The sequence below is a fragment of the Wyeomyia smithii genome, chromosome 2 (genome assembly GCF_029784165.1).
Source record: "Wyeomyia smithii strain HCP4-BCI-WySm-NY-G18 chromosome 2, ASM2978416v1, whole genome shotgun sequence".
NCBI lineage: Eukaryota > Metazoa > Arthropoda > Insecta > Diptera > Culicidae > Wyeomyia > Wyeomyia smithii.
This window is the reverse complement of record NC_073695.1, coordinates 208,516,850-208,527,632: the sequence shown is the minus strand read 5'-3', so window position 1 is coordinate 208,527,632 and position 10,783 is coordinate 208,516,850. Positions and strand designations below refer to the sequence as shown.

Genomic DNA, 10,783 nt, shown 5'->3' with positions numbered 1-10,783 from the left:
AATTACCGAGCTTTTTGTAAATTTGCAAAGCTGACGATTAGTCAAAAATTACCGAGCGTTCTGTAAACGTACAACGAAAAGAGAAAAATAAATTCGACCATTGTGAAAGCTGCTATTACTACCGTTGAATAATTTTATAAAGGTATTTCGGATTGTATCGATCGATTATACTGGTGTTCCCAGCACATTCGAGTAAAAACTTGATACGTTTAATGTTGTGATGAATATAAGCTTTTTATTGCAGGCTTTTAGTAAACTGCTCTCCTGTGGTGGAAAAATTTCCATATGCTGACTAAAATGATTTGCATTATCTCAATTGCAATAGATAGAATTTTGGGTGAAATCATTGTTGCGGATGTGCCATGATATGAAACATTCAACTAAAATACACAAATACGTACATATTTGATAAATAACAACTTACTGAATAGATCGTGTACTTCCACGTCGTTTTTTTGTAGATTTGAAAGTACGATATCCATTTTATTTTTATTTTTTTTATGAAAATCACACGCGAAACACTTTAAAAACTCAGCTTCGAAACTCTTTGAATATTTGCAAAATGGCGAACTTTTGTTTGTTTCGTTTTGACAGATGCATAAAAATTGCCGAACAGTATAGTAACAAATATCAAGAGTTCAGTAAATCAATTGAAGAGTTTTCAGCAACACCTAGGTAGGTGCTGACAGATCGTCAAATATTTACTGAACTTTATGAAAGTGCAGAACATACTTTAGTTTACAGAAAAGGTCAGCAATGTTTTTTGCTGAGCTCGTCAAGTGCCATTTGTATAACGGTAATCCTGTAAAAACTTTAACCGACATCAGTTATTTTTGGGGAAATTACAAAATGATCAGTATTTTTTCAAATTTTCTGAACATGACCGTAATAAAAATTACTGAACAATTAAAACGAGAATAAGTGTGTATGCAAATGATAAATGATACAAAACTATTCCTCCCGTACTGCATATATATTTTGTTTACCTGTTTATAGCATTCCGATCATATACACTATACGATTCCATATTATCATAGTTTATGTCTATTAGGTTTAATGGTTGTAATTCAGTTGGTTGACAGCGGGAGCTGTTGACAAATTCCGCATAGGGAGCCCTTAGAGCAGCTTGCCACTTCTCATAGTCATAGTCTATCACAAATTCTGCCAATTGCGGAATAGCTCCATAATGCAACCTGGGTTTTTGAATTAAAAGTGTATGCAGATTTATTGTTTCTTCACAGTTCAATAAAACTTATATTTACCTATTTCTATCTGTACAAGTATCACGATAATCATCTGTCTGGAAATGGTTAGAGCATACTCTCATTCGGCTCAATGTTTGCGATCCATTTCGCCGGAACAAAATTTCTGCTTCTGAAGAATTACACGATTTGATCCACCTGAAACATCTGCAGTATTCTAAGGTTACAATCCAGATGACAATAATGCAATACAAAATATTCCATACAGCTCTTCATCTGCCGGAAATTTGTGAAAGGATATGCCGCATCCATCTCCTTCACGATTTGTGCACCAGTAATACTCGCATTTTCTTCCCATTTTATCGCAAGCAAGTGATCAGCAACAAGAAAGTCAACAGTTTGCTCTAAACTCCGTTGTAAAAGATGCAACTTGGATTCACGAAATGGCAGTTCTTTATTTGCTTCTCACTGCTGCAGATCAAATGAAGTAGCGAGATATTTAAACAAACGTTAAACACTGCTACCTTAGGGAGTAAGGAGTAGCATGTAGTAGTGATAAACACAGTGACGGTAGCGACATCATATTTATGTCGAATTCGTTTTTACGGCAGAACTATCCCGTCCCGGACTACGCTTTGCAGCTGAAAAAAAACACTTTCCGAGCAGTTGCAATGGTGTGCGTAATACCAGAGGTAACTGTCACTTTTGTTTTGGTCATTATCGCCATGTCTTTTATCGCATTTGTGCTACTGTACGAAAAATTTGCCAATTTAATGAAAAATTACCAAATAACAAAATAAAATAAATAAAATTCAACCTGATGTTTGACACGCGAAGAACGATAATCAAAGCAAACCGATTTTGACACATTTTTTTTTTTATTTTGACACATACGTGTGAATGTGTTGGTGTCTTCAAAACTGCACTCTGTTTTTTGCGCGGACTGTCCGGGACAGAAAAAGGGTAGTCCGGGATAGTCCGGAAAATGTAAAAAAAACAGTGATAGGACAAAGTGTAGTCCGCGGGGTAGCTACACCGCAAAAACGAAAACGACATTAGTTTACCAACTAGCCAAGCGAGGGGCCTATTTCGGGGGGTATATTTTTACGCACACATAATTTTTTACACACTTTTTTCCATTTGCTTGTTAGTCTGTTCTCTGTGCTTCAAACTTCTTCTGTAAATGATCAAAAATTCTATAGAAATTCAGCATATTTAGTGAAATAATTTAATAATGAAAGTAGCGGAGAAAATTTGTTTTTGTTGTTTTGCCAGGTGGGTGACATCTTGATCCTTACTTCACAGGTTTATCGTATCCAACTACTCGCGGAGCCCACAACTAATCAAGCCTCGTTAAAGAGTTAAGTCGTCTGAATGTCGTCATATCTTGAACCTGACACATATCTGGATCAATGATTTCACTAAACCCAAACACCAGTGAGATTTTTTCTTTTTCTTAGCTGTGTAAAGCGTGTATGTGAACAGTAACATGATGTTGATTCCATTCGCATATCTATCACATCACCAACTTGGGCTGTGCGTTTTATTGTTGAGTGAATGTGAAAATACGCGATCTCCGGTTTGGAAAAATGAACTGAATGCTTCCGAGGAACTGCAAGCTCCAACTGTGAACAAAAAGAAAGCGGCAACGACAATGTTTGTTTTTGATGGTTTCTTTTAAAAAAAATTCGTTAAAATGAATAAAGCATACCTCTTTTTAGTAAAACATTAACTTTAGGATGATAGCGATATCAGGGACTAAACAGAAACACTTATCATTCTAACGAAATTTGAAACAATAAAAATTGAATTACCTATACCGTCGACCGGTTCCTAGCAAAATTCTGCTCATTATTCAGGACGAGGCCCGATGTCCGACTGATTGGTCGAACATCGAACCTTGTCCTGCATGATGGGCACAATTTTTCTCGAAACCGGTGTTGGTGTCTGGTCCATGATATCACTATCTTAAACAGCTCTTACAGTAGCACGAAACAAAAGTTAAGTGTCTTTGGGTTGCTGAAATAAACCTAATGTTTTCAAATACCTGCAAGCACCAGCTGTAAATAGGCAGATTTTTTTTCATAATTTCTGTGCAAATTTAACGTCAAATATAACCAGTACTAATCATATTTCAACTACCGGACGGTTGCAAAAAGGCTTCCTCCTGTTTCGCGATTTAAGTACAAGCAGATGAAATTATTTCCAATTTTATTGTAAAAAACGAGTGAACATAAAAGGCTGCGGGAAAGTTGGTTTATTTTTTTACACGTAACACGTTTCAAAACTTGTGTGAATATTGTGACATTTCTTTACGAAGTTTTTACATGGAACGAAAGGCATAGCAAATATATTACAATGCCAGTAACCAGAGCGAGTGAAGAGTACATACACTGATGCAGGTGTATAGCGACGGTAGCGTCATCACATTTTACTTTGCCATACAGCATGACGAGGGGCTTAATTCGGGGGGTATTTCATGGCATCCATGAACAGTTTTATACACTTTTTTCAGACTTTTTGTATTTCGCTTGTTAGTCTGTTCTCTGTGCCTAGGCTACGAACACGGAAAAAGATTAAGGTAAACGATTGGAAATTGGGTACTTGGAACGTCCGATCTCTCAATGAACCGGCGCGGGCTGGCTTGCTTGCTCGAGAACTACAGCGGCAGGAAGTCGAAATCGCAGCGATTCAGGAGGTTCGGTGGCAAAATTCCGGAGAAAGGGAATTCCGTGCAGTAGACCCTATTGCACGCACTTCTTTCAAGTACCACATCTACTACAGTGGCGGCAAAGCAGCGAAACGGGGCGTCGGTTTCGTAGTGCTGGGAAATCAGAAAACAAGAGTCATCCGGTGGAGGCCCGTAGATGACCGTATATGCGTGTTGAGGATTAAGGGCAAATTCTTCAACTACAGTTTAATCAACACCTACGCACCGACAAACGACAAATCCGATGAAGTCAAAGATGAGTTCTATGAAAAGCTTGAGCGAATCTATGACGAGTGCTCAAAACACGACGTAAAAGTCGTCATCGGAGACGCAAACGCACAGGTTGGGAGGGAGGAATTCTTCCGTCCGGTCATTGGAAGGCATAGCCTCCACTCGTTAACAAATGAAAACGGTCTGAGGCTGATAAACTTTGCCGTGGCCAGAGGAATGGCCATATGTAGCTCCTATTTTCCACGTTTGAATATTCGGAAACACACCTGGAGGCATCCAAATGGAGAAGCCTGCTCCCAGATCGATCACGTACTGATTGACGGTCGGCACTTTTCGGATGTTACTGATGTTAGGTCTTTTCGGGGACCAAACATTGACTCTGACCATAAATGGGCTGTGGAGCAGTATTCACGGCGCCATCGAAACGACTGCGAGAGAGGTGGTGGCCTAACGGCTGGTTCGATGCCGAGTGCCAGAGAGTGACAGATGAGAAGAACCGTGCCAGGAACCGCATGCTCACTGCGGCTACGCGTCAGAACAGAGAGAGGTACAGGGTGGCAAGAGCTGCCGAAAATAGAACCCACCGTCGAAAGAAGCGCGAGTACGAGGAGCAGGTGCTCGCCAGCGCAGAGAATAGCTATGCTGAAAACGACGTGCGGAGATTCTATAGAACTGTCAACAGAGTCAGAAGCAGGAATTTCCCTGTGCCGGTCATGTGTAATGACAAGGACGGCAACCTGCTTACTGATAAACCGACGGTTGCAGCCAGGTGGAAAGAGCATTTTCAGGCGCTATTGAACGGTGAGGAGCCGGATGAGCAGAGCAGGAACAGGATGACGATTCTGAGTGACTGTAAATGATCAAAAATTCTATAGAAATTCAGCATATTTAGTGAAATAATTTAATAATGAAAGTAGCGGAGAAAATTTGTTTTTGTTGTTTTGCCAGGTGGGTGACATCTTGATCCTTACTTCACAGGTTTATCGTATCCAACTACTCGCGGAGCCCACAACTAATCAAGCCTCGTTAAAGAGTTAAGTCGTCTGAATGTCGTCATATCTTGAACCTGACACATATCTGGATCAATGATTTCACTAAACCCAAACACCAGTGAGATTCTTTCTTTTTCTTAGCTGTGTAAAGCGTGTATGTGAACAGTAACATGATGTTGATTCCATTCGCATATCTATCACATCACCAACTTGGGCTGTGCGTTTTATTGTTGAGTGAATGTGAAAATACGCGATCTCCGGTTTGGAAAAATGAACTGAATGCTTCCGAGAAACTGCAAGCTCCAACTGTGAACAAAAAGAAAGCGGCAACGACAATGTTTGTTTTTGATGGTTTCTTTTAAAAAAAAATCGTTAAAATGAATAAAGCATACCTCTTTTTAGTAAAACATTAACTTTAGGATGATAGCGATATCAGGGACTAAACAGAAACACTTATCATTCTAACGAAATTTGAAACAATAAAAATTAAATTACCTATACCGTCGACCGGTTCCTAGCAAAATTCTGCTCATTATTCAGGACGAGGCCCGATGTCCGACTGATTGGTCGAACATCGAACCTTGTCCTGCATGATGGGCACAATTTTTCTCGAAACCGGTGTTGGTGTCTGGTCCATGATATCACTATCTTAAACAGCTCTTACGGTAGCACGAAACAAAAGTTAAGTGTCTTTGGGTTGCTGAAATAAACCTAATGTTTTCAAATACCTGCAAGCACCAGCTGTAAATAGGCAGATTTTTTTTCATAATTTCTGTGCAAATTTAACGTCAAATATAACCAGTACTAATCATATTTCAACTACCGGACGGTTGCAAAAAGGCTTCCTCCTGTTTCGCGATTTAAGTACAAGCAGATGAAATTATTTCCAATTTTATTGTAAAAAACGAGTTGAACATAAAAGGCTGCGGGAAAGTTGGTTTATTTTTTTACACGTAACACGTTTCAAAACTTGTGTGAATATTGTGACATTTCTTTACGAAGTTTTTACATGGAACGAAAGGCATAGCAAATATATTACAATGCCAGTAACCAGAGCGAGTGAAGAGTACATACACTGATGCAGGTGTATAGCGACGGTAGCGTCATCACATTTTACTTTGCCATACAGCATGACGAGGGGCTTAATTCGGGGGGTATTTCATGGCATCCATGAACAGTTTTATACACTTTTTTCAGACTTTTTGTATTTCGCTTGTTAGTCTGTTCTCTGTGCCTAGGCTACGAACACGGAAAAAGATTAAGGTAAACGATTGGAAATTGGGTACTTGGAACGTCCGATCTCTCAATGAACCGGCGCGGGCTGGCTTGCTTGCTCGAGAACTACAGCGGCAGGAAGTCGAAATCGCAGCGATTCAGGAGGTTCGGTGGCAAAATTCCGGAGAAAGGGAATTCCGTGCAGTAGACCCTATTGCACGCACTTTTTTCAAGTACCACATCTACTACAGTGGCGGCAAAGCAGCGAAACGGGGCGTCGGTTTCGTAGTGCTGGGAAATCAGAAAACAAGAGTCATCCGGTGGAGGCCCGTAGATGACCGTATATGCGTGTTGAGGACAAATTCTTCAACTACAGTTTAATCAACACCTACGCACCGACAAACGACAAATCCGATGAAGTCAAAGATGAGTTCTATGAAAAGCTTGAGCGAATCTATGACGAGTGCTCAAAACACGACGTAAAAGTCGTCATCGGAGACGCAAACGCACAGGTTGGGAGGGAGGAATTCTTCCGTCCGGTCATTGGAAGGCATAGCCTCCACTCGTTAACAAATGAAAACGGCCTGAGGCTGATAAACTTTGCCGCGGCCAGAGGAATGGCCATATGTAGCTCCTATTTTCCACGTTTGAATATTCGGAAACACACCTGGAGGCATCCAAATGGAGAAGCCTGCTCCCAGATCGATCACGTACTGATTGACGGTCGGCACTTTTCGGATGTTACTGATGTTAGGTCTTTTCGGGGACCAAACATTGACTCTGACCATAAATGGGCTGTGGAGCAGTATTCACGGCGCCATCGAAACGACTGCGAGAGAGGTGGTGGCCTAACGGCTGGTTCGATGCCGAGTGCCAGAGAGTGACAGATGAGAAGAACCGTGCCAGGAACCGCATGCTCACTGCGGCTACGCGTCAGAACAGAGAGAGGTACAGGGTGGCAAGAGCTGCCGAAAATAGAACCCACCGTCGGAAGAAGCGCGAGTACGAGGAGCAGGTGCTCGCCAGCGCAGAGAATAGCTATGCTGAAAACGACGTGCGGAGATTCTATAGAACTGTCAACAGAGTCAGAAGCAGGAATTTCCCTGTGCCGGTCATGTGTAATGACAAGGACGGCAACCTGCTTACTGATAAACCGACGGTTGCAGCCAGGTGGAAAGAGCATTTTCAGGCGCTATTGAACGGTGAGGAGCCGGATGAGCAGAGCAGGAACAGGATGACGATTCTGAGTGACGAACAAGCTGTGGAGCCACCAACACAGGAGGAGGTGAAAAAGGCGATTAGTGAGGTGAAAAAACGGCAAGGCCGCTGGGAAGGACGGTATCCCGGCCGGACTTATAAAAGCGGGAAGCGAGCGGCTGTACTATGCGATCCACCAGATAATACTAAGAATCTGGGCGGACGAACAAATGCCGAACGACTGGTTGGAAGGCCTCATATGCCCTATCTATAAAAAGGGCCATCGGTTGTATTGCGGCAACCATCGAGGGGTAACGTTGCTCAACTCCGCATAAAAAGTGCTCTCCCGTATCCTGTTCTTCAGATTGAGACCGTTAACGGAATCCTTTGTTGGCGAATACCAGGCTGGTTTTCGACAAGGGCGTTCCTCGACGGATCAAATTTTCACCCTGCGACTGATCCTCGATAAGTTCCGGGAGTACAAATTATCGACTCACCATCTGTTTGTGGACTTCAGGGCGGCATACGACTCAGTGAAAAGAAACGAGCTGTGGCAGATCATGCTGGAACACGGTTTCCCTACGAAACTAATAAAGCTGAGTCGTATGACACTGGAGGGATCAAAATTGTGCGTGCGGATAGCTGGCGAGACATCAGCCGCGTTCATAACGTTGGATGGACTGAAGCAGGGGGATGCGCTCTCCAACCTACTGTTTAACATCGCTCTTGAGGGGGCAGTACGAAGAGCAAACGTCGAAAGAAACGATACGATCATCAGTGCGTCTTGAACTGTCCTACAGATCAGACGTTTTTTCGGTTGCTTGTGGACTGGTCTTTGACTGCCTATAGCTTCAAAGTTTGTGTTTTGTCAGTGTGTCTTTTAAAGATTACCTGAAAGTTATTTCACATCAGTCTTTCTCAAGACTACCTACTTTTGAATTTAACATTTGTTTTAACTTTTTTCGTATCACCTGAAATGGCTGGACGGAAAAAGAAACCTCGCATCGCTGCGGGGAGGAAAAGAGAGGCATCTCTTTCTGACACATCGAGTGTCTGTAGTGACAATCCTTTTGATGTTTTGCCTGAGCAAGAAGCTGGTAAAATGGAAGTTATTAATAATGAAACTATACAAAATATAAAACTTTAAAAAAGGAGAAAGTTCCACCTATTGTGGTAACTATTTCTTCTGAATTTAATATATTCAAAAAGGAACTTTCAACGTTTGTTTCTGACGTTAAAGTTACCTATCAAATTGGCCGTAGAGGTGAATGCCGCTTATTAGCCGACTCAGTAAAGGGTCGTGATCGTCTTGTTCAGTATTAAACTGACAAGATGTACAAATTTTTTACATATGACACCAAGAACGCCAAGCCGTTCAAGGTTGTCTTGAAAGGTCTCACCAACGATCAAACCGTTGATGAGATCAAACTTACTTTAACAGAATTACTTGGCATAGCCCCTACCCAAGTAATTCTAATGAAACAAAAATCACGAGGCGATAACAGTCAGAGAACTGGAATTTCCCTTGTTAATTATTTAATTCATTTTAACCGCAATGAGGTTAACAACTTAAAGTTTTTTGAAAAAGCACATGCTTTGTATAATGTGCGTGTAAAGTGGGAAATTTATAGGAAGTATGGCGGAGGTGAAAAGCATATCACCCAGTGCCGTACTTGCCAACGTTATGGCCATGGTTCCAAATTCTGTAACATGGACCAAAAATGTCTTAATTGTGGAGACTCTTCTCACAAAAAGGACACATGTCCTGTGAAAGAGAGTAAAAATTTTCGCTGTGCGAATTGTAACGGCAACCATATGTCAAATTTTTATCAATGCCCAGTCCGTTTAGCAATTGTTAAGGCAAGGCGAGGTAAACAAAATTCAATTTCTCAATTAAAACCAACTTCAAAACAAAATTCTCCAAGCGTACCAGTGACGCATAGTTTACCTACTCCTTTGCATACCCGTTTAACTTATGCACAGGTTACAGGTAGTTCGAACATTATACCGCCTAGTGTTGGTAGTTCGAAAATGACCGTTAATATGGGTAAGCAAAACACGCTAGAAAATAATTGTACACCTGTTTCTCCAGCTAATATTGCTGCCGAAAATATTTTTTCTAATGTCAACTGCCTGGGGCCTATTACGGCAGGTAAACTTTCTTTTTTGCAACAGGCAATGTTCGATCTTATGAACGCCATGTTGCAGGCAAAATCAATGTTTGAAGCCATTCAAATAGGCACAAATTTTACTATTAAAATTGTTTCTAATTTAAAATTTAGCAATGATTTTAAATAAAACAATTAAAATATTAAATTGGAATGCTCGCTCATTGAAGGCCAATGAGAATGAGCTTTTTAATTTTTTAACAGTAAATAATGTGCATATTGCAATTATTACTGAAACATTTTTGAAACCTAACATAAAATTAAAATATGATCCCAATTACGTGGTTCATAGATATGATAGGATTCAGGGTTCCGGCGGTGGAGTTGCAATTGTTATTCATCGCCGAATCGAACATCGTGCTCTTCCCCATCTTGAGACGAAAGTTATTGAAACTTTGGGAATTGAAGTTCAAACTGAACTTGGGATTTTATTTATTGCCGCAGCATATTTACCATTTCAATGCACACGCGAGCACAAAAATTATTTTAAAGGTGATTTACAAAAACTCACCAGAAATCGTTCGAAATTTTTCATAATCGGCGATTTTAACGCTAAACATCGTTCATGGAATAATTCTCAAAGTAATTCCAATGGCAAAATTTTATTCAATGATTGTTCTTCAGGATACTATTCTATTTTGTCTCCGAATAGTCCTACATGCTTTTCTTCTGTAAGAAACCCTTCAACAATTGATTTGGTGCTGACAGATCAAAGTCATGTATGTAGTGATTTGATCACACATGCTGACTTTGATTCTGACCATCTTCCAATAACTTTTTCTTTATCACATGAATCAGTTTTAAACCCTATGAGCTCTGTTTTTAATTATAACAAAGCTAATTGGGAAAGATACAAAAATTATATTGAGAGAAATTTCAATAATGAGCTTGATTTGCAAAACGAAGTGAATATTGATTCCGCTTTGGAAGCATTAAAATGTGCAATTGTTGATGCCAGGAATTATTCTGTTCCAAAGGCTCAAGTGAAATTTGATTCACCAATAATTGACGAAAATCTTCAACTTCTAATTCGTTTGAAAAATGTCCGCAGACGTCAATATCAACGTT

The 10,783-nt window shown here is 40.5% G+C and overlaps 1 long non-coding RNA gene across 1 annotated transcript; it reads right to left on the bottom strand.

Moving 5' to 3' along the window:
• Window positions 1-262: 262 nt before the first annotated feature.
• On the bottom strand, window positions 263-3,684 carry LOC129723373 (uncharacterized). Its single transcript, XR_008727753.1, has 4 exons — window positions 3,250-3,684; window positions 1,469-2,827; window positions 1,263-1,409; window positions 263-1,193 (listed from the first exon to the last, which is right to left on the bottom strand). It is a non-coding gene; the product is annotated as an uncharacterized LOC129723373 (long non-coding RNA).
• Between the last annotated feature and the right edge of the window lie 7,099 nt (window positions 3,685-10,783).